Source organism: Chiloscyllium plagiosum, unplaced genomic scaffold (assembly GCF_037043375.1).
Source record: "Chiloscyllium plagiosum isolate Xiang-an unplaced genomic scaffold, Cpla_swu_hap1 HiC_scaffold_3, whole genome shotgun sequence".
Lineage (NCBI taxonomy): Eukaryota > Metazoa > Chordata > Chondrichthyes > Orectolobiformes > Hemiscylliidae > Chiloscyllium > Chiloscyllium plagiosum.
The window spans coordinates 121,510,363-121,535,385 of NW_028270141.1; the positions used below are offsets into that span (position 1 = coordinate 121,510,363).

At 40.4% G+C, this 25,023-nt stretch overlaps 1 protein-coding gene across 7 annotated transcripts in view; it reads right to left on the bottom strand.

The window, feature by feature from the left end:
* The window catches only part of wasf1 (WASP family member 1), a 113,457-nt gene that overhangs the window by 59,425 nt on the left and 29,009 nt on the right, over nt 1-25,023 (bottom strand). For 4 of the 7 annotated variants that reach the window (XM_043687127.2, XM_043687125.2, XM_043687124.2 and 1 more), the window contains exon 2: nt 2,617-2,774. The exons of the other annotated variants lie outside the window; for them this stretch is intronic. The gene's annotated coding sequence lies outside the window, so the exon portion shown is untranslated. The remainder of the gene's footprint in view (nt 1-2,616; nt 2,775-25,023) is intronic. 7 annotated transcript variants of the gene reach the window in all.

Consider the following 25,023-nt stretch of genomic DNA (forward strand, 5'->3'; position numbering starts at 1 on the left):
TAAAGTAAAGCAACATAATAATAATTTAGTGCACAAAGAGTCAAATAAAGATGGCTGTTCTTACCACAGGGTTGAGCTCCCTTTATTAAAAGGAATGACAGATTGGACAACATTTTACCAAAAATTAGCTGAGTGTCGATTTTGGGGAGTTTCATGGAGGGAATGAGCCCCAGCAAGTTTTCTTGTGCAATTTTATGTTGCTCACCTTTTTATGCATGCATTACACCTCTATGGTGCCATGTGTCTATCATATGCAGACCAGGATGCACGTATGTGGCCTTCTGGCACTTTCAGCACCATATTTAATGCCCAACTGTGCACCACATCAAATGCTGCCAACCAGGAATAGCCTTTTACAGTATTGTGGTGAAAGGGAAATGAAAATGAAAAACTTCCGAGGGCATCTGGGTTTCATTGCATTGCAAATATCAGTTCAGACTTGTAAACTTAACACGTCTTTACCTGTCTGATCGACTGTGATTGTAAAGATAGAAAATAGAAGCAGGAATAAGCCATTTGGCCCTTCAAGTCTGCTCCATCATTCATTATAATCATAGCCGATCAACCAACTCAACAGCCTGTTCCCGCTTTTCTTCAATATCCTTTGATCACTTTAGCCCCAAGTCTTATACCCAAGTCCTCCTTGAAATCATGCAATGTTTTGGCCTCAACTGCTCTCTGTGGTAGCAAATTCCATCGACTCACCACTCTCTGGTTGGAGAAATTTCTCCTCATCTCAGTCTTCTTAGATTGTGAATCCTGGTCTGGGCTTCACCTTATATCTACCCTATCTCAACCTGCTAAACCTTTACAGGTTATGAAATTTTCCCTATTCTTCAGAATTCCAGCAGATGTAATCCTAACCGATTCAGCCTCTCCTCATACATCAATCCTGCTATCCCAGGAATTAGTCTGGTGAACCTTTGTTGTGCTCCCTTGATAGCAAGAAGATCCTTTATCAGATAAAGGATACCAGAACTGTGCACAATATTCCAGGTTTGGTCTCACTAAGGCCCTGTATAATTGCAGCAAGACATCTCTGTTCCTGCACTGTAATTGTCTTGCAATGAAGGCCTGCATACCATTTGCTTTGTTTACTGCCTGCTCCACTACGTGCTTACCTTCTTGGTGCATATTCCCCTTTCTTAATTTATAGACATTCACATAATAATCTACCTTCCTGTTTTTGCTGCCAAAGTGGATAACCTCGCATTTATCTGCATTATACCTCATCTGCATTGCATTTGCCCACTCAGCTTGTCCAAAACACTCTGAAGCATCTCTGCATCCTCCTTTTGCACTAGACCTGATAGATGTCAACAAAATTATGAAAGACATAAATAGGGTGCATTATCAAAGGCTTTTTCCCCAGGGTTGACTTTTCAATTACAAGTGTTAACAGGTAGAAGGTGGGAGGGGGGGGGGGGGGTGGCAGGGACTAGTTTAAGGGAGCTGTACAAGGGAAGCTTTTCACAGAGTGTGGTAGGAGTCTGAAACACACTGCCAGATGAAGTGGAGAAAGCAGGTGACACTTGAGGTATCTGGATGGTTACAAGAATAGGAAGGGAATAGAATGATACCGACCAAATCAGGGCAGAAGATTTGTTTTTTAGTTTAGTTAAGGCATAATGATCGGTACAGGCTTGGAGGCTGAAGGGTCAGTTCCTGTGTTGTACTTTTGTTCTTTTGAAATAGCCACTCAGAAATGAAACCAAAAGGACCAATAAAAATGAGAACATAACCCTGTCGTCAAATCATCTGATTGCTTGTGGTCCTGCAGTTAGATTTTACAGAGCTCAGTTGAAAATCACAAGCAGGACCTCAAAAGTAGTTTTCTTCTGTTACTCCTGTGTGACAGATGCAAGTGCGTACAGAAATAGGAAGACAAGACAGATTAAAGCATGGCTAGAAAGATTGCACAGGAGGCAGGACTTCACATGGTTGGGAAACTGGGACTGGCGCTGAGGGAAATGCCACCTGCAGAAACCAGATGAGATGCATCCAAACAAAGCTGGGACTGAGTTTCTTTGGGGTTCTACTGATGCTGTTGAAGACTCAAATCAGCAGGGGTGCGAATACCAGGACAACTTATCAAAGAGGAATACAAAGGTCCACAAAATAATGCAAGTAACAGCACCAGAATAGACAACATTCAATAGATGAAGTTGCAATAATAGAGAAATTAAAACTTTCAAAATCAGAGTGCATCAGGAAAATGCACAAATTATAGTTTAAAAATACAGTGAGTTGCAAGTGCAGATTGTTGTGCAGAGCTGAGATGTTATGGCTAAAACAGAGACCTGGTTCAAGGAAGAGCGGGACTGGGTGTTAGATAGTCCTGGATTCAAGGGATTCTGGAAAGATAGGAAAAGTAGGAAGGACAAGTGGGCGGGGCAGTATTAATTAAGGACAGCATTGCAGTACTGGAACAAGAGAGTGGGTAGGGAATTCAAGGAGAGAATGAATGTGGCTAGTGCTACAAAACAAAAAATGTGCAAGTACATTGCTCAACATAGCATATAGTCCACCAAATGGGAGGGATGTAGAGGAACAAATACACAAGGAAATTACAGGCAGGTGCAAACATTATGCAGTGTTATAAAAGGGGGACTTTACCTTTATTCCAGTTTACATTTGGCTAAAGTAAAGGTCAGTGAGGGGCAAGCAAAGTCCAAGAGAATTTTCTATTGTTGTGTGTGTCCAGTCCAACAAGGAAGGAGGCTCTGCCAGATTTGGTGTTTGGGAATAAGGAGAGCAAATCAATCCACTGCACTCTAGATGAAAAAGGAGATTGAAATTAGGATAAACAAAAAAAGTGTGTGTATGACAGGAATCAAGTGCAAAATATAGTAATTCCAGAAAGAGGGGTAAAAACAAATATGAGAAACAAAGAGGAATTATGAAAACAAAATTGGCAGTCAACTTAAAAGGAATTTCAAAGTTTTCTACAGGTACAAATAATAAAAGGAGGAATAGGATTATTTAGGGACAGAAAAGGGTACTTACCTGTGGAAGCAGGGTTGAGATATTAAATCCCCGGGACCTAATCAGGTGTACTCTAGAACTCGGTGGGAAGCTAGGCAGGAGTTTGCCGAGATATTTGTATCACTGATAGCCACAAGTGAGGTGCTGGAAGACTGGAGCTTGAATATATGGTTCGACTATTTAAGAAAAGTGGTAAGGAAACCAGGAACTGTAGACCAGTGAGCCTGGCATCAGTGGTGTGCAAGTTGTTGGGAGGGAATTCTGAGGGACAGAATTTACATGCATTTGGAAAGGCAAGGACTGATTAGGGATAGTCAGCATGGCTTCCTGCATGGGAAATACCTGAAATCCATATAGATCCCGACCATCCCTCTGCCCTCATCAATTCTCTTTGTTAATTCCTCAAAAAAACTCAGTCTGTGAGACGTTATTTCCCATGCAGGAAGCCATGCTGACTATCCCTAATCAGTCCTTGCCTTTCCAAATGCATGTAAATTCTGTCCCTCAGAATTCCCTCCCAACAACTTGCACACCACTGATGCCAGGCTCACTGGTCTACAGTTCCTGGTTTCCTAAAGGGCAACTTTTTCACAGAGGATGGTGAGTGTACAGAATGACCTGCCAGTGGAAGTTGTGAAGGCTGGCACAATTATAACATTTGAAAGGCATCTGGATGGGTACATGAATAGGAAGGGTTTAGAGGAATATGGACCAAACGCTGGCAAATGGGATTAGATTTATTTAGGATATTTGGTCAGCATGGATGAGTTGGACTGAAGGGTCTGTTTCTGTGTTGAATATCTCGATGACTCTAAATGGATACTTTGCATCTGTCTTGACCAAGGAAACAGATGCTACTTAGGCCATGGTAACAGAGGACAAATTTCAGGGGGGCTCAACATTGCTAAGAAAACGCTACTGACTGAACTCACTACACAAAGGTGACTAGCACCAGGGCCAGATAAGATGCATCGAGTGATAACTAAAGGGAGTGAGTGTGAAAACTGAAAAACTATTTGCCTATCTTCTTTGACTCGTGATGTCGCCTAGGGACTAGTGAATTACAAACATCATGCCCTTGTTCCAATAAAGGTGTGAGGAAAACCTGACCAATTACAGACCAGTAAGTTTACGTTTGGTCATTGGGAACTTCCAAAAACATTCCAAATCATATGATAAACTTGGATCAATTAAGGATAACCAGCATGGATTTCTTAAAGGAAAGTTGTGTTTAACGAACTTGCTGGAGGTTTTGAAGTAGTAACAGAAAGGGTTGATGGAAGATAACACAGTTGATGTAGCATGTGAGGCATCTGACAAAACACTATGATTTACTTGTGAGCAAAGTTAAAACTTGTGGAATGAAATGGAATGGACAGTGAAACATGGTTATGAAATTGGCTGAGTCACAGCAAACAGAGTTTAACTATTAATGGATACTTTTATCGGCTGGAGGAAGGTTTGTAGTGGAGCTTCCCAATTACCATAAGCCCAGCAAAAGCCCCAAAACTCCTGATTCCTGGTAAAAGCCTGCTCCAGCTCTCTTGATTCCCTTCTGCTCGGACTTACTCTTTAAACTGCTGCTCCTCGAATCACAGGCTGTTTCTGTACTACGTTTGCTGCAGCAAGCAATGAGGAAGCCAGCCTGTGTTTGGAGGAGCAGCTCCTCACTAATTCTATCCATTATATTGACGAGGTGACTTTTGCCGGATTAGCGTTTGCTATCTTGGGGCAGAGTTTCCTGCGGCTCCCGTGTGGTTTCTCTACCTACCTGTTCAACAGTTTAATGAGCAACATAAATTTAAGGGTAAGGAGTTCATTCCATGAAAGATTATTTTGTTATTTCGGAAAGGTTCTACTTTAAATTTAAACAGTTGGAAAGCAGGTAAACCAGGCAGGGAACACCGCAACATGCTTTAGATTCAACTGGATCTCGCCTTCAGATCATATTATTTGGTTATATCACTGAAATGAAAAAAAATTGACTGCAACAGAAGCACTAGTAGTTTAACTTGTAGCTCATTTGAATACAAAACTTTTGGCAAATTAGATTCCTGTTTGCCAAGATAAACAGGACATAAGCTCAGATTTCACATGGCATCCTGGTCTGGAACTGAAAATGCTAAGGATAACAAGAGTGTCTGGCTCTTTGCATTTAATACAACCATTTACTTTTGAAATTGTTTGAACTGTGTAGGTACAACAGGTGTTGATTAGTAGTAACTGAATATTGAGCCAAAAGCACGAATGCTACTATATGGGATTTCATGAAAATGTGGTACAAGAATACAAATGGCTGTGCCTGTGTTAGAAACAGGATACAGAATGGATGGGAAACAACTGGAAAAGAAAATCAGTGAGTTGATTAAGCTTTATCCCATACTTATTTTATACAGAACATCGGTATACACAAATCATAGTGCATTTTATTGGAGGAAATCAAATAATTTTAAATCGAAGAGAAAAAAAGAAACCATGGCATTTAGTTCTGAAGTAGTAGTATCTATTTTCTCCACAGATGCTGCTGGAGCTGTAAAGTTTCTCTAGCACTTTCAGTTTGTACTTAAATGTTACAATGTTCAAATTTCAACTATTCTTAAAAATTGAATCAACCATGTTGTCAAATTTTTGAGGAGAAAGTGAGGTCTGCAGATGCTGGAGATCAGAGATGGAAATGTGTTGCTGGAAAAGCGCAGCAGGTCAGGTAGCATCTGGGGAACAGGAGAATCGACGTTTCGGGCATTAGCCCTTCTTCAGGAGAAGGGCCCTGAAGAAGGGCTAATGCCCGAAACGTCGATTCTCCTGTTCCCTAGATGCTGCCTGACCTGCTGCGCTTTTCCAGCAACACATTTCCATGTTGTCAAATTTACCAAATTAAACACCAATTACAATGTATGATGTGTAGGATACCAGAATGAAAGATCATAGCAAGTTTGATTACATTGTGCTACTATTGCTTATAATTTCCAGTTTCAACGACTCAATATTTTCAAAAAAATGCATTTTGTTATCAATTGGAAAGACTTCCAAATTACCTGCTACATCATCACAAAATATTTTACACAGACTAACAATTCATAGGAATGAAATGGATGTTGTCTGTATAGAATTTTAGCAAATACCATTTAAAAAGAAAAAGTAGCAGAAAAGAGAAGAAAAAGAAACTTGTGGAATAGGAGTTAGTGTCCGCTTAAATAATAATTGCCTCAAGGACAGAAAACAGCTAGTCATGGTAAATAACTGTTTTCAGACTGGATGATGGAATACTGAATGGAATACAAAGTTAAAGTTCAAATGTTGTCAATGATTGAAACAAAAAGCTGGCAGACAATACAGTGGATATTAATCAACAGCAGGACTTGGGCTATTGATAGGCCAGCAGAATGGGAGAAGTGGCAGCCCTTGGAATTTAATACAGAGAAGTGTGAAATGATATTTTGTGAAAAGGGAAATAGGGAGAGGCAATCTATATTTCATGGCACAATTCTGAACAGTGTGTAGGGCAGCACGTGATGGGGGTTCATGTGCATACATTTTCAGAGGTTGCCAAATGTATTGAAAGCTTAGTTAGAAAAGCATATGTGATCCTGTATTTATATTCAGAGGTATCAAGTACAAAGGTATGGCAAAGTTTTTCCTCACTTATTAAAAAAGTTTTTGGTAAGGCCATAGAAACTTAAATATTGCAGCCTGTTCTGGTCACCATTTTAGAGGAAGAATGTGGTGGTCCTTGAGAAGGAGCAAAGAAAATTTACCACTGTGGCTCCAGGGAGAAGGATTTTTGCTACAAGGTTAGACTGGAGAAACTGAGGTTGGTCACCTTGAAACAGAGGATTGATTAAGAGGTGATTTGATCGAGATGTCCATGATCATGATAGGTTCAGAAAAGGGGGACAAAGAAAAAGGTGATTGTACAAGGACGATGGACCAAATATTTAATGTCTTGGGCAACAGATGTGTTTCAGAGGGAAATCTCCTTTTAATAGAAAAAGTAATAACCTGGAACATGCTGCCTGCAGAGGTGCTGAAAGTGGAGATAGTGAATGACTTCAAAAGGATGGATATTTGAGACACATAAACCTGCAGGCCACAGCACAACAGCAGGGAATGGAACTGATTGGGTTCCTCTATGGAGAGCCAGAATGGAGCCAACACTCTGAATGTCTTTCTTCCATGTTGTAAAGACTCCAATTAACATTGTGTGCATTTACAAATTACCCTTATCAAATCCTGCTCTCGTTAATACTTACTGTGGGAACTGACATTAAAGAAACTAGAATGAAGGACAAAATCTGCACTGCTGCAGAGAATGTGGTGAGGGGGCACAAAGGGGGAGATCCAACAGTGTTAAAAAGAACTCTCAATCTACAAATAAAAAATAAGACTATTTTTAGTTGTCTGTGAATTTTTTTTAAAAAAGTAACAAAATGGCAATTGGAAGTAGGCGGGCCGGGACGTAAAAAAATTGTATATGGTTCCCAAAGACTATATTAAGCCTGTTTGCCAGATATACAATCAGGGAAGAACCCAAAATGGGATTATGAGGGTGAACTGAAGTAGAAAGTGACAGGAAGGTTAGATTAAATATACAGACGTCCAAATCTATAGATACTTCATGTCAGAGATCAAGCCTGACGGGAAACAATGGCAAAGACTTACAGATAAAAGCAATGATTGAAACTCATTATAGAGTTTCAATAGAGGATTAGCTTGTAGGAGTGAATGAGAATTAGAGAAACGACCGACAACAAATCAACAGGAAAACAAAATCAATGAGTGAGGTTACAAAACAGCAGGTAAGAACCGTTTGTTTGGAAAGCCCAGAGGTGAACAACACAGAACTGAAGGAGTTCAGGAACAGAGCATCTAAGCAAAGGCAACAGTAATTGTTGGAAAGAAAGGTTAAAAAGAACTAAAAGCATCAGTTGAATAAGTGAAGTATTTTTAGTTCATTCATTGTTATTAGAGTTATCAGCAGATAGCAAATCTAGAGACATTAATTAAAATTAATATTTTACACAAGGTACTCATTAGATATTAAAAGAAGTCATTCAGTAATATGAAATCAGAGTACTACCGAAAAATTAATACAGAACATAGAACATAACAGTATAGGAAGATGGCCTTCAGTCCACACGTCTGTGCTGACCCTGATGCTATTCTAAGTTAATCCTATCTGCCTGCACATGGTCCGTATCCTTCTATTCCTTGCTGTTCATGTGTCTGCCAAAATACTACTTAAATTTTACAATCATATTTGTTCTACTACTTTTCTAAAGCTTTTCATCTTAAAGTCATCAATTTGCAAGATGACTAAGTCAAGGGGAAAAAAACAATATTTGTACTGTACAAGAAGAGAATGCTAATTGGCAAGTGCTCTCCTTCGATGTAGGATAGAAGAGCAAACTACTGCAGATGCTGGAATCTGAACTGAAAATAAAAACTGCCGGCGATCATAGCATGTCAGGCAGCATCCATGGAAAGAAAGCAAGACAAAATATGATGAAGAATCATCTAGACTGGAAAGGTTAGTTTGCTTTCTCTCCATGAATGCTGCCTGACCCACTGTGATCTCCAACATTTTTGTTTTCAGTTGCATGGAGAATGCATTTGTTAATGCTGATTGGTCATTACCTGCCAGGTCTGGAAAAGGAAGAGATAGGAATTTCAGGTGGTTTTGGGGTATTTGCCACCTCCAAAACAATACCAGGCATAGTCTCGGAACTAGACTGCAGAACGTGACAACATTTTGAAGGAGTGCAGTACTGATTCTGTCAACAGACTCCACAGGAGGAAAAAACAAAGAATAGAAACACAGTTATAAAAGAAGATTTCATAGCTAGAGATGAGATGAGTACTTCTGTAATCATCACAACATGGTCTTTTGCTTCACTGGTGCTGGGGTAAATTGGATAAAGGACATCACAAAGAAGGTTCTGAACATTCTGCAATAGGTTAGGGTGGAAAGAGAGTGAGCAAGTTGTTATATACTTGGTACCAACAATGGAAGAGGCTATGGACAGATTTTCGGGAGCTGGGAAGGAAGTTAAAAAAAAAAAATGGGGTCTTCATAGGCAATAGCTGATTACTGCACATCTAACGAGATTAGAAATAGGAAGATCAGGAAAGATCAATTCATGAGCTGCAGAAAGGAAAGTTTCAAATCCTCAGGGCACTGAGACCAATGCTGCAACAGGTTGCACCTCAACATTATTAGGACGCTATGCATCTCGGCCTTCACATTTACCAAATCATTATCTGCTGTTAACATAATCTTTGATGTGATTCCATTATTAAGCAACCTTTCCCATACCTTCATTAGTGATGAACTATTCGTTTCCTTAATATTATTCTTCATTCCTGCATCACTCCTGCTCGTAATTGTTCACATTGACATCTTTCTATGCAAAGGTAAGGGCTGCAATGCCTATTTATCTCCTCCCATTTAAAAAAGTGTACATTCAGAAGCATTTCTTCCACTGTGCTATATATCCTCAAGTTTATTATATCATTTTGCTGCTAAGTGTACAGGTTCCTTAATGTTAGTGGGTCATTGAAAGGTCGATTAAGAACATCTTATTTTTTGCTTGGATACTCTGAAGTCTACAGTCTGAACAATGACTTTAGTAACTTGCTCTATTTTTGTTAGATATGTCGAATGGATCAATCAGTACCCAGAATGAGGGATATTTCTTATATTCCTATTTTATGCTGAGGCTAGTTTAAAATTGACATTTTATTCTTTAAATCAAGCACAGTATTTCAAAATATGCCTTTCCAAATTCTATCGATGTTTCCATTAAAGATAGATTTTTTAAAATTTCTACTTCATAATTTAGAAATTCTAGGGAAGTCAAGGATACTAAATCTCTAAATAGTCCATTAGAAATTTCTGCCACTGTCATTGCCCAGCAGCACAGTTTATTTTATTAGAAATTAGAAACTGGGCTAATTAAAATTACAATGGTATGGTCAAGCACCTGCTTTGCACAAAAATCAATATTTTTCTAAAGAATCATATAAAGGTTGAAGTGGTGTTCAGTTAGAAGTAGTACCCCATGTCTTCAGTCACCTTCACCCTACTCATAGGATGAACTTTAATCACTGGATCTCATCTCCACCCAACACTCGCAGCGGACTCTCAGCAATAACCTGGCATGTTCAATTGGGTGGTGTCTTCCTTAATAAATATAATGGCAAAAATGGAAAGATTCCAAGCAGCCTGAGTGTCCAAAATGATCATGAAATGGACCAAAGGCATTCCACAACATATTCCATGGACTACTGTTGTCAGTTTATCAGCTGTTTATAAAAATAACAAGGGAAAGCATGTCACTCAAAGTTTGGTTGCAAGCTATCTCAGACAGGGAAACTCTGAATCCAAAATATGGTTTGAAGACCATGAACTCCAGGCTCAAAGAGTCAGCACAAACTGTACTTCACCTTCGAAATACCTTGAGCAGGTAGGAAGGTAAAATGGTCTACTCTAACTGCAACTTGTGCTGAATATTTGGAATGGGGCAAAACAAGTATATGACGACACTGGAAGCTGTGGTTCTACTCTAGAATGCAGGCAGTTCTGGCCATTAATTGATTTAATGATGACCTAGTCTTGAGACTTTTTCTCAGGGCAGAAATGGCTGTCACAAGGGGACATAACATTAAGGTGATTAGAGGAAGCTTTAGGGGAGATGTCAGAGTGGTGGGCATGTGGAATGCACTGCCAACAGTGGTAGCAGAGTCAGATACATTAGGACTGGGCGGCACGGTGGCACAGTGGTTAGCACTGCTGCCTCGCAGCGCCAGAGACCCGGGTTCAATTCCCGACTCAGGCGACTGACTGTGTGGAGTTTGCACGTTCTCCCCGTGTCTGCGTGGGTTTCCTCCGGGTGCTCCGGTTTCCTCCCACAGTCCAAAGATGTGCAGGGTCAGGTGAATTGGCCATACTAAATTGCCCGTAGTGTTAGATAAGGGGTAAATGTAGGGGTATGGGTGGGTTTCGCTTCGGCGGGTCGGTGTGGACTTGTTGGGCCGAAGGGCCTGTTTCCACACTGTAATCTAATCTAAAAAAAAAATCTAAAATCTAAAAATCTAATCTGTAATCTAATCTAATCTAATCATTTAAGCAACGCTTGGATAGGCACATGGATGTTCGTAAAATGAAGTGTATGTAGGTTAGTTTGATCTTAGAGTAGAATAAACGGTCAGCACAACATGCAGAGTCGAAGGACCTGTACAGTACTGTACTGTTCTATGATATCATCAGCTTGTGTGACCAAGCAACCTTTCTGAAGGATAGCACTGCTTGTGCCTGAATTAGAGATGGGTGAAGAAAAGCTAGTCCAAACAAATGCTCATCACCCAACACCCAATTGTCTTATTCTGGTCAACAGGACAACCTGCAAGAGAAAATGCAAACTTTCAACCTGGCTTCAAAAGTAAAGAATCAAAATTCTGAAGCTCGACTGCTGGAATGTGAGAACAATGCTCAACAGTTACCCCCAACGAAGGTCAACCCTAGTGGTCCATGAGCTTGTCAAATTAGACATGAATACTATGTCTGAGTGAGGTCTGCTTCATGGAGCAAGACAAGCAGGAGGCTGGAAGAACACAGCAAGCCAGGCAGCATCAGGAGGTGGCGAAGTCAACACTTTGGGTATAACCCTTTTTCAGGACCCCAGCATCTGCAGTTTTTTGTCTCATGCAGCAAGACAGCTTGACAGAATATAATGCTGCCTACACCCGCTATTGATCAGGTAGATCGAGATGAACAACACCTCTCTAGTGTTGATTTCATGCTGAAAAAAAAAATAACCACCACTAAACTTCCAAGCCTGCCAATGAGCCATTCTGAACACATGTCCCTGTGCTACACCTTCCAAGACCACCAGCAAGCAACACAACTACATTTATGCTAACCTGGAAAAAAATGAACTTCTACACAGATCTCCATAAACTCATCCAGAATGCCTTTTCCAAGGTGAAAATTGAAATCACTAAGGATGACAACACCAGAGTTGATTGTGACAGCCAGAATGGAAAGTAGCAGTCAGCAACCATAGAGTTGGAATCAAAAATGAAAATGGATGTCTACTCTTGGAACTCTCTGCAGAAAAAGCAGTTGTCCATAACCACTACCGTCTTTCAAAGACAGTGCTTCAAAGACACAAGTTTGTATTCCTCTTCAAGAAATTAGCACTGGATAGACTACATCGTGCTGTGCTTGTGTGACTTAAAGAACATACTGCACACTCAGGTTCTGTTCAGAGCTGACAACAATACTGACCGCTTGCTCATTTACTTAAAATTCAACTTGAATTCTAAGCCTACACTGACATAAGTTAATTATAAAAGAATGAAGGCAGAGTTGGCTGGAGTGGACTAGGAAAGGAATTTACCAGGAAAGGCAGGCGGTGAACAACGGCAGACATTTAAGGAGTTACTTCATGACTCACAACAAAGATATACCCCAGTGAAGAAGAAAGATTCTAGTAAGGGGGATAAGCTAACCATGATTAATCAGGAAGTTAAAGGATAGTAGCAAATTTTAGTAAAGATTAATGGTAAGACTGAGGACAGGAAAAGTTTTAACAAAAAGGAGAGAGCGAAAAGAAAATTAAGGTAAACTAAGCAATTTTCAGCTTCTTTAAGTACTTAAAAAGGAAGAAACATACTAAAATTGGGAAATAATAATGGAGAAACAGAAAATGGCAGAAGAATTGAATAAACACTTTGCATAAGTCTTCGTAGTGGGACACAATAACATCACAAAAATACAAAGTAATCAAAGTGCAAAAGGGGGAAAGAAAATAAATCTAATCAATCAGTAGAGAAAAAGTAACAGGGAAACTAATGGGGCTAAAGGCCAATATGTTCCTTGGATCTGAAGGGTTGCATCTGAGAAGGAGTATTATTGTGAAACTATTAATTCAGAGACCCAGGTAATGTTCTGGGAGCAGGGTTTGATTCCACCATGGCGGATGGTAGAACATGAATGCAATTAAAATCTGGAATCAATAGCCACGTGAAGACCATGAAACTATTGTCAATTGTTGGAAAAAGCCATCTGATTCACTAATGTCCTTTACCTGGTATGGCCCACATGTGACTCCAGACCCATAGAAAGTGGACAATTCGACATCGCCAATAAATACTAGATTAGCTTGTGATGCCCACATCCCATCAATAAATTAAAGGGCACAGGCTCAAACATGTTTTAATTTTCAATATTTCTAGAAGTACACTACTTGTCCCTTCAAGCCTCCTCCCACCATTCAGAGATCATGGCTGAACATTGTATTCAGTACCCTATTTCTGATTTTGTCCTTTTATCACTAAAGCCTTCTTGAAAGCATTTAATCTCTTGACCTTAACCACTTTCTGTAAAAAGAGAATTCCACACCATTCTCTGAGTGAAGAAATTTCTCCTCACCTCATTCTTAAATGACCTACCCTATAGCTTAAACTGTGACCCCAGATTCTACATGCTCCAATCATAGTGAACATCCTTCTTGTGTTTTACTGTCCAGTCCTGTTAGAATTTAAAACGGTGTCAATGAAATCACCCCTCATTCTTCTAAACCCATGATGTGAAGGTGCCAGTGTTGGACTGGGGTGGACAAAGTCAGAAGTCATAGGCTACCAAACCCAAGTTATAGACCAACAGGTTTATGTGAAATCACAAGCTTTCAGAATGCTGCTCTTCGTCAGGTGAAATGGATGGAACAATACTTGGAGGAAACACTGAGATGGCAAGGGAGCAAAATATACTCTGGATACAATTGTGACCATCAAGCCAGGGGATCAACCCTGGTACAATGGGGAGTGCAAGAGGCCATGGAAGGAGCAGCATTTGGCATATCTGAAAATGAGGTGTCAATCAGTGAAGTTGTTAAACAGGACCACTTGCATGCCAAATAGCATAAGCAGCAAGTGACAGATAGAGCTAAACAGTACCACAACCATTGGATAAAATCGAAGATCTGCGGTCCTGGCACATCCAATCATGAATAGTGGTGGACAATTAAACAACTCAATGGAGGAAGCAGCTTCACAAATATCACTATCCAAAACGAGGAATGAACCCAACACTAGAGCATACACAACAATCTTCAGCAATCTGTACTAAACAGATGATCCATCTTGGCCTCCTCCAATGGTCCCCAGCATCTCAGATGGCAGTCTTTAGCCAATTTTATTCACTTCACATGATATTAAGAAATGGTTGGAGACAGTGGATATGGGCTCTAACACCACTCTGGCAATAGTACTGAAGACATGTGTTCCAGAACTTGCCGCTCCCCTATCCAAGCAGTTCCAATACAACTACAATACTCGGATCGACCTGACAATGTGGAAAATTGCCCAGGAATATCCTTTTCTCAAAATATAGGAAAGTTCATCCCAACCACTTACTGCCCCATGAGTCTACTCTTGATCAGTAAAGTGATGGAAGGTGTCATCAACAGTGCTATTAAGCAGTGCCTGCACAGCAATAACCTGCTCAGTGACACCCATTTTTGGTTCTGCCAGGATCACTCAACTTCTCATCTCATGACAGCCTCAGTTTAAACTTGGACAGTAGAATTGAATTCCAGAGGTGAGGTGATAGTGACAGCCCTTAACATCACAGCCACATTCAACCATATGGCATCAGGAGCCCTAGCAAAAAACTGGAACTAATGGGTATCAGGGGCCAAACTCTCCACAGGTTGGAGTCATACCTGGCATATAGAAAAATGGTGTGGTTGCTTGGGCTCAGTCATCTCTGCTCCAGGACATCTCTGCAGGAGTTCCTCAGGGTAGTGTCCTTGGCCCAACCATCTTCAACTGCTTCATCAATGATCTTCCCTCCAACAGAAGGTCAGAAATGGAGATGTTTGCTGATTATTGCACAGTGTTCAGCACCATTCATGATTCCTCACGTACTGAAGCAGTCCATGGTCACATGCAACAAGATCTGGACAATATCCACGCTTGGGCTAACAAGTGGCAAGTAATATCGGTGTATATAAATGCAAGGCAATAAGAGAGTCTGATCACAACCCCCTGACATTCAATGGACACAATCCCAATGTCAACATCCTGAGGGTTGCCATTGACCAGAAACTTAACTGGACTCAGCACGGAAATACAGTAGCTACAACAGCAGATCAGAAATTAAGAACAGTTTTGTCATGAAACTCACCTTCTGATTCTTCAAAACCTGTCCACCATCTACAAAGTAGAAGTCAAGAGTGTGATGGAATTCTCCCAACTTGCCTGAATGAGTGAAGATCCAACAATCACGAAATTTTATTCCATGCAGGATAACTCAGCTACTTGACAGGCACCATAGCCACAAGCATCCAATTCCTCCACTGCCAACACTCAGCAGGGCAAAAGGAGGACAAGCGCAAACGATAAAGGGAACACCACTACCTGCAAGTTCCCCTCCAGGCCACTCATCATCCGGACTTGGAAACATAACACCATTCCTTCACTGTCACTGAGTCAAAATCCTAGAATTCTCTCACTAATGACGCTGTCAGTCAACGTATAGCATATGGACTTCAGCAGTTCAAGGAGGGCAGCTCACCAACATCTCTTCAAGGGCATCTAGGGACAATAAAATCTGGCTGAGACACATCCTACGAGTGAATTTTAAAAAATAGGGAGTCCAGCAATCCCAGACTATAAGGTGAATGCACTGGCAGTAATATTCCAAGAATCCTTTAACTCTGGAAGAGTCCCAGAGGATTCAAAAATTACAAAGACAACTTCTTCATTCAAAAACCAAAGGAGACAAGAACAGGTAATAAAAGGCCGCTAACCTTAAATCGGTCATTGGGAAAATAAAAGATAATAGAAATATATATAATCAAACTGAGTCAACTGGCTTCATGAAGGGAAGTCATGCCTGAGAAGTCTATTAAAATGCCTTGAGGAGAATACAAGCAGAATGGATAAATGTGAACCATAGGTGTAACATATTTGGATTTCAAATGTTGGAAGTTATCCATATTAGCATGGTAAAGAATTTGCTAACTAAGAGAACAGAGAGTTGGGTTAAGGGGAGATTAATGGCAACCTATAATTAGTGGAATGCCACAGAGATGGGCAACCATATTGGCACTGGAGCGTGTCCAGCGGAGATTCACACGAATGATCCCTCGAATGGTAGGTCTAACATATGAGGAACGGCTGAGGATCCTGGGATTGTATTCATTGGAGTTTAGAAGATTAAGTGGAGATCTAATGGAAACTTACAAGATAATACATGGCTTGGAGAGGGTGGATGCTAGGAAATTGTTTCCGTTAGGCGAGGAGACTAGGAACCGTGGACACAGCCTTAGAATTAGAGGGGGTAAATTCAGAACAGAAATGCGGAGACATTTCTTCAGCCAGAGAGTGGTGGGCCTTTGGAATTCATTGCCACAGAGTGCAGTGGAGGCTGGGACGCTAAGTGTCTTCAAGGCAGAAATTGATATATTCTTGATGTCACAAGGGATTAAGGGCTACGGGGAGAATGCGGGTAAGTGGAGTTGAAATGCCCATCAGCCATGATTGAATGGCGGACTGGACTTGATGGGCCGAATGGCCTTACTTCCGCTCCTATGTCTTATGGTCTTATATATTAATGACTTTGATGAGATGAGCAAAATTTACTATTGCCAAACTGCTGGATGACAAAAATAGCGAAGGTGGCAAGAGGTAAGGATGATTACAATCTACTGAGACATATAGACAGTGCAAGTGGTGGGCAAAATCTTGACAGATGAGATCCAAAACTGGCATAGTGACAGAAGACAGAGGATGTTGATAGAAGGCTGTTTGCATAACTGGGGCCCAGTGTACAGTTGAGAACTGTAGGGATCAGTGCTGGATCCTTTATTGTTCATGACATTCAAAAATGATGTAGATGAGGATACGGACACGACGATAAATGAGTTTGTGGATGACACAGGCTGGCTAGGTAGGCAAGGTAAGGAGGAAAGTGTTAGGTTACAAGAGGATATAAATGCATTTGTCAGATGGCCAGATGGCAAATGGAATTTAACCCTGATAAATGTCAGGTGGTACATTCTGGAAGAAGGATCAATACAAGAGAGTACTCAATGAATGGCAGGGACATTTAGAAGCTCAGAAGGACCTTTGGGATGCTTGTCCACTGATCCCTGAAGGTGGTAGTACAGATTAATAGGATAATTAAGAAGGCGTACAGTACAGTTGCCTTTATCTATCACAGCATAGATTAGTAGTACAGGAAGGTCTTGTTGAAACTGAACAGAACTTGGTTCAGCCACAGTTAGAGTACTATGTGCAGTTCTGGTCACCACATCATAAGGCGGCTGTGATTGCATCCTCAGATTTACCAGGATATCCCCTGGGCTGGAGCATTTCAGCAACGAAGAGAAGCTGAATTAACACAGAAGATTGAGGGGGATTGATCGAAGTGGAAAAGATTGTGTGTCATGGAAAGAAAGCACTTGCTTCCTTTAGTCAAAGGGTCAAGAACAAGGGTGCATAATTTTAAAGTGTAAAGCAAGAGGTTTCGAAGGGAATCAAAGAAAATCTTTTTCACCCAATGGTTAGGGGAATCTGGAGTGTACTGCCAAGGAGAGTTGAGGCAGGAAACCTCAAATGTTTAAAAAATATTTAGAAGAGCATTTGAAATGTCATAAGATTCAAGGCTACGTGCCTACTGTAGGAAAGTGGAACTTGCGTAGGTAGTAGTGCATTTTGGCAGTACAGACTTGATGGGCCAAAGTGCCTCTTCTACAATATATGGCTCTACGACATAAAAATGTAGAAAACTGTAAGGTTATGTATAATGACAGGAAGAAGAGGGGACAATATTATTTAATTGGAGAAAGACTTCAAAATGCTGCAGCACAGAAGGATTTTTTTTTAATAAACTCAAGGAATGTGGGCATCACTGACTGGCCAGCATTCATTGCCCATCCCTGGTTGCCCTCAAAATGGTGGTGCAGAGTCACCCTTCTCGAACTATTGCAGCCTACGTGCTGTAGGTTGACTCAAGGGAAGAAATTCCAGGATTTTGACCCAGCTACAGTGAAGGAACGACAATAAATTTTCAAGACAGAATATCGAGTGGCTTGGCGGGGAACTTGCATTTTTCTTCAGTCCTTTTAGATGGAAGTGGTTGCAGTATGGATGGTGGTAAAGATCTTTGGGAAATTTATGCAGTGCATCCTATGGATAGCACACACTACTTCTAGTGAGCGTCACTGGTAGAGAGAGTGGGGTTTTTTTATTTATTCATTTGTGGGTTTTGGGCATTGCTGGCTGGTCAGCATTTGTTGTCCATCCCACGTTTGTGGATGTGGTGCCAATAAAGCAGTCTGCTTTGTCCTGATGGTATCAAGCTTCTTGAGTGCTGCTGGAGCTGAACCCATTTGGGCAAATGGGGAGTGCTCCATCACACTCCTGACTTGGGCCTTGAAGCAGGTGGACAGATTCTTGGGAGTCAGGTGGTGAGTTACATGCCATATCGTAGCCACTATGTGGTAAGTCCAATTGAGTTTCTGGTCAATGGTAACCCTCAGGATATTCAGTGATGGCAACACCATTGAATGTCAAGGGGCAGTGATTACGGCATGAAAATGTGTTGCTGGAAAAGCGGAGCAGGTCAGGCAGCATCCAAGGATCAGGAGAATCGACGCTTTGGGCATGAGCCCTGCTTCAGGAATGAGGAAAGTATGCCAAGCAGGCTAAGATAAAAGGTAGGAAGGAGGGACTTGGGGGAGGGGTGTTGGAAATGCGATAGGTAGAAGGAGGTTGAGGGTGATAAGGTGAGGATGATAGGCCGGAGTGGGGGTGGGGGCGGAGGGGTCAGGAAGAAGATTGCAGGTTAGGAAGGTGGTGCTGAGTTCGAGGGTTGGGACTGAGACAAGGTGGGGGGAGGGGAAATGAGGAAACTGGAGAAATCAGAGTACATCCCTTGTGGTTGGAGGGTCCCTAGGCGGAAGATGAGGCGCTCTTCCTCCAGCTGTCGTGTTGCTATGGTCTGACGATGGAGACCATCGTCAGACCATAGCTTGCTTGGCACGTTTTCCTCATTCCTGAAGGGCTCATGCCCAAAACGTCGATTCTCCTGCTCCTTGGATGCTGCCTGACCTGCTGCGCTTTTCCAGCAACACATTTTCAGCTCTGATCTCCAGCATCTGCAGTCCTCACTTTCTCCTAGTAATTACGGCATGTCTTATGCAATGACCATGTCATGTCCAATGTGTGCAAATATTACTTTCTGCTTGTCTGCCTAAGCCTGGATGTTGTCCAGATCTCGTTTCATTTAAACACAGATTGCTTTAGTAACTGAGGAATCGCGAATGGTGCTGAACATTGTGCACTCATTGGTGAACATCACCATTTTTGACCTCATGATGGAGAGAGGGTCATTGATAAAGTAGCTGGAGATGGCTGGGCAGTGGCACCATACTGAGGAGCCCCTGCAGAGTTGTCCTGGAGCTGAGATGACTGGCCAACAACCATTATCATCGGCCTTCATTCCAGGTATGACTCCAACCAGCAGGGATTTTCATCCCGATAGTCATTGATTCCAGTTTTGCTCGGACTCCTTTCATGCCACACTTGGTCAGATGTGGCCTTGATGTTTACGGCTGTCACTCTCACCTCTGGAATTCAGCACTTTTACATTTCTTGTGTATGAATCACAAGAAGCTAGCATATAACTTAAGCAGGAAATCAGGAGGTCATTGATCAAGCTGCTAAAGATCATTGGGCCTAGACTGGAATAACCTTTGTAGCAATGTTCCAGGGCTAGAATGACTGACCTCCAACAATCACACCATCTTCCTGTGTGTTCGGTATGGCTCCAACCTGAGTTTCTCTCTGATAATTTGACTTTAATTTTGCTACAGCTCCTTGATTCCACACTTGTTCAAATTCTGCTTCAATATCAAGGGCAATCCCTCATGCATCACTTTTGGTGTTCAGCTATTTTAATTGAACCAAGGCTGTAATGTTGTTTATTTGTTGATTACACGTGGTCATGTAACTTTTGGAGAAGCTGGAATTAATTCTTTGAGACAAACTCTCCAAGAACAGCTTTGGATTTTTTTCTTTTAAGTTTCAGTTTGTCAGAGCTAAGAAAGAGGCAGTTGCATTCAGACCTCCAGAAAGACCGGAACTAATGACGAGTCTTTCTCTTTCACACCCTCAGAATGGAAAAGGTAACAAAGACTCTGAAAACAAGAACTTCTGACTTGAGCAGACACAGTTCCAACAGACTAGCAACCAAATCAAGTGTCGTCTACTGCTCTCTGGCTCAGAACAATGTGAGCACGTTCTCTCATTTCACCTCTTGAAGTTGGCTTCTTATCCATATAATTTGTCCCCTTTTAACTACACTTACCACTCATAACATGTCTGAAGTTTTATTTGTGAATGAACTTGTGTGTGTTTGCATTTAAATGAGATGTAGGATTGATTAACTCAGTTGGCTGAACAGTTAGCTTGCAATGTAGTGACGCCAACAGCTCAAGTTCGATTCTTGTATCGACTGTGGTTACCACAAAGGTCCTGTCTTCTCAAATTCACCCTTCATCTGAGGCATAGTGAGCATCGGGATAAATGTATTGTAAAAGTATATGAAAGAAATAGAAAAATGTTGAAAAGTCATGTAAGTAATACATGCAGGATTATTTGAGCTTATGATGAGTCGCTGAATAGGTGTTGCAGAAAATCAACTTGTCATTATTTCTTACTGGTCTTTAAATAGCAGCATATCACAAATGCCAAGTACTTGAATGAAGTTTAAGCACCCCATAATTGAATAAAGACCAGAGGAAGTAGAAATAGAACTAGGCCATTTGGCCTTTTGAGGCTGCTCAACCATAAAATGAGATCATGCCCTACCTGAAAACTCTCAACTCTAATTTCCTGCCTTATCTCATTTTCCCCTGATTCCCTCAAAGACTCAACGTACAACAACTGTACCCAATGTTCAGGATAAAATTGGCACTCGAAAACACTCTTACATGCAAATACTACCTATTGAATAACTATTACCATAAATAGAAACCTTGTCAATGGTTTAACAAGTAAGGGACAGAACAAACTATCTAAAATATACTCATGGTGAGATGCTTCAGCATCTCAAAACACACAGTAAAATCATTGAGTTACTCAATCCTTGGGGATGCAGGTAGAGTTAAATAACTTATTTTCAATTGGATGACTCAACGTACCACAGGTTATTTTGTAGCATCAGGAAACATCACAAAATAGCCTTCCAATACAGTCTGATATTGTCATTTCATTCTATTGGTACAAACTAAACAGCATATTTCATTTGCAACTTATTTTTATATGTGTTTAACATTATAAAAGCATCCTGATGTCCTTCATAGGAACACTACCAAACAAAGATGACAGCATGTCACAAAAGAAAATATGATACCAGTTTACCAAAAACCTGATCAAGTTTTAATTAATGTTTTGAAGGAGAAAAAAGTGATGCAGGCAGATTTAAAGAGAGAATTCCACAGCATAGATTCAAGGGTACTGTTGTAGTAAATAAGATCAACAAAAGGCCAAAAATTAGAGTGGTGCTGATGTCTCAGCATGTTGTGGGGTTGGAAGAGACCAAGGTAGGGAAGGCTAAGGCCATGGAAGGGTTTCAGCAGGAATGCAAGTTAACAAACACAGGGGCAATGGGAAAAAGGACTTGGGTCCAAGTTAAGTCACGACAGTTGACTTTTGCTTAATATCAAGTTATGGTGGGGACAATGTAGGGGAATGTGATGTGTGCCAAGAATGCATTAGAATAGTCTGGTTTAGAGGCAATGAAGGGATGAATGAGAATGTCAGCTGAGTGTTAAAATCTTGTATGTATCAAATGTGTCACCAAGGTTACAAATGAACTGGTTTCTTCTTGGTCTGCTATCAAGGAAGAATGATGGAGCCAGTAGTTTGGGAATAGAGTTTGAAGCAGGGACTGTAAACCATAATTCAATTGGAGAAATTTCTGCCCATCCAATATTGGATGCTAGATAATGTAACAACATTGCCAGTACTGTACCAGGAGATTTATTGGTGGTGTAGAGTTGGATGTCATCAATTTACAAGTGAAAACTAATAGTGCACTTTTGATGTTTTCAATGGGTAACGTGTATGAGGAGTTGTAGATCACTAAGTACAGATATTCAGGGATACAGAGGTTGTAATGTGGGAGCAGGAAGGGAAGACATCATAAATGATTCTCTATGATTAGACAGGTAATAATGAAAACTAGATAACCCCAAATAATATAATCCCTCATTTATTACAAACTACATTGTGGAGGCTAAATTAATTTTGGAAAATATCATACAGTAGTTCTAGATCCTGGATGTGCTGTGTATTTTTCCAGGGAAGGTTGAAAATAAGTCAACTTTTGAATACCTGTAAGCAACTAGTTTCAGCACAGAACAGTTTGGTCCAATGACTGTACATGGCAGCTTTACGCAGAGTTTATGCACAGCCTTCAAGCTATGAGCAAAACAGTGACTTATTCTTCAATAAAAGTTTTGATTTTCTTGAATGTTAAATGGCTGGAAATTGATAATGGAGTAAGCTCAAATTTAAAAAAGGCTTGGCTCTCACACGAGTCAATACTGAGTTTATAACAGTTGCTATCTTCTCTTGCAACTCTGTATTGGTAGAAAGCCTAACTATGTGGATTAAAAGCTTTTAAGATAAACAATATATTTGGACTTTTTTTAAACTGAATTTGGAGAAAAGTAATAAAATCACTCAATCAGGTGTATGGATTTGCTTTACCAGCATCAGAAAAGTGGCAGTCCCTATATCTTGAAATAATTCTACATTTTAAAAAAACAACCACAACAAACTCTATTACACGGCCAGAATATATAAATGAATTAATAGACTCAAACTAGAATGAGTATATATTCCATCTTATCTGCACCTTTTGAGAACATTCAAAAAAATGTTTATCTAAAGTAAATAAAATTAGGAACGACTGTCAATTGTTTTTCCTCCATTCAGCTATATAATTGAATAATTACCAAAGCCTGCAACATTTCAGTTCTATTCCTTTGCATAAACACACTTATCATTGAAGACATGGATATGATCATGCATGAAATCAGATTCACATTCCCCTTAAATGCAAGTCAAGATATCTTCAAATGTCCAGGAATATTTTAACTCAAATCTCATCATACTTGCATTTCAATTCCAAATAATCCTCAATAGGTTTCAAAATAATGCTGGAAATTTGTATGTCTTCTTTGGTATGGGGTTGGGGAAGTGATGTTTCATTTTTCAGTATTATTCCGTGAAATGTGAATGTCTCCAGCATTGTTGCCTATCCATAGGGTAATTAGCCAGGCTATGGTAAGAATAATAACTTCTTTCCCTAAAGGACATTAACGAACCAGATAGACTTTTACGATGATCAATGCTAGTTGTCATGGATACCATTACTAAGATTAGCACCTATCCCAAATTATATTAATTTAATTTAAATTCTATCAGCTACTTTGGTAGGACTTGAAGCCTTGCCCCCTGGGCCAACTAAGTTATGACTCCAACAATGTTACCACTGGATGTTGGCGGTCTAAAGTTTGATTAACTGTAATTGTGCATGCAACAGCCCCACTTTAAGAACAGAACATTAAATTTACCACAATGTTAAAAATAGCTCCTGTATGCAGATCTAATGCATTCCATGGATGTGGACATCGCTGCCTAGGCCAGCATTTATTACTGATCCCTAATTTTTCTGGAGGCGCTAGTGGTGAGCTGCTGCCTTGAACTGCTGCAGTCTTTGGGATATAGGGATACCTCTAGTGTTGTTACAAAGAGAATTATAACACCAGCATTAGAGAGATATATTCCTAAGTTAGGATGGACCCTGACACACATCCTATGAACAAAGAAAATTAGACCCTGGCTAAAATAAGAATGGTAAAATCCAGAGATTTTAGAACCCAAAAAGAGTCACTTAGTTACATTTGCCTACCTGTTCAATAGCATGACGGCAAATGTATTTTAAAATCTATATCTTATAAATATACATTACAGGTAAATAGATGTAGGTCAGTTCTGTGAATTGTTTTAATATATTGATCTAAAAGTCATTTGGACAGTGAACTACAGTACAACCTCGATTATCCGAACATCAGATTATCTGAATTTTGGATCTCAAGGTCCCATAAAAACAGCATTAGCAACTCTGCATTTAGTAATCAGTTAAATGGCATTATGGTGTGCATTGCCGGAGAAATGTTCAATAACCGGCACTCAATTTATCACTTGTTTGTGATAGATCAATTATTGGTCAAATTACATTATGGTGTGCATTCCAGGATAATAGAGAAATGTTTGGATAACCAGTACTCAACTTACCACTTATTTTCAGTTATCCAAATGATCAATTATCCAAACAAAATATTCCCTGCCCATCTTGTTTGGATAATCGAGGTTCTACTATAAACAGTTCCAAGAAGGTATGTGACTATACTTAAGTCCCTGGGAAAGCCCTTGTGAGGTCAATGCACAAGTTGCTTGTGGTTTTGGATTTATGTCAGGTAGAATAAACACATTAAGGAAATAATTTAATATTTCCGTTAGCGTGTTAGTTCAGAAGAATACAAAGTTCAGGACAGGAGATAGAACAGATTTTTTTCCCCAGCAGGCAAATCAAGTATTTTGTACCTAGTTCGGTTTAGGGAACTTCAGCAGTGGTGGGTTCTTATTTGTGAAGCTTCCAAGTCAGGAGAGTTTGCACAGAAATTTTATATGCTTGTTTGGGTTTGTTATTGAGAAATTGGCGACTGCGTTCCTTGGGTAATCGTTCTTTTTGAATACACTGTATAGGTGATTTCTCAGCAACAAACCCAAACAAGCAGATAAAATGCATCCAGAAACCCTCACCACTCTTCTCTACATCAAAGACATCTCAGAAATGACTGTCAGACTACTCAGACTCCTTGGCATCATGGTAGCCCACAAACTCACCACCACACTAAAACAGCAGCTAATAAACTTGGAAGACCCTATGTACGC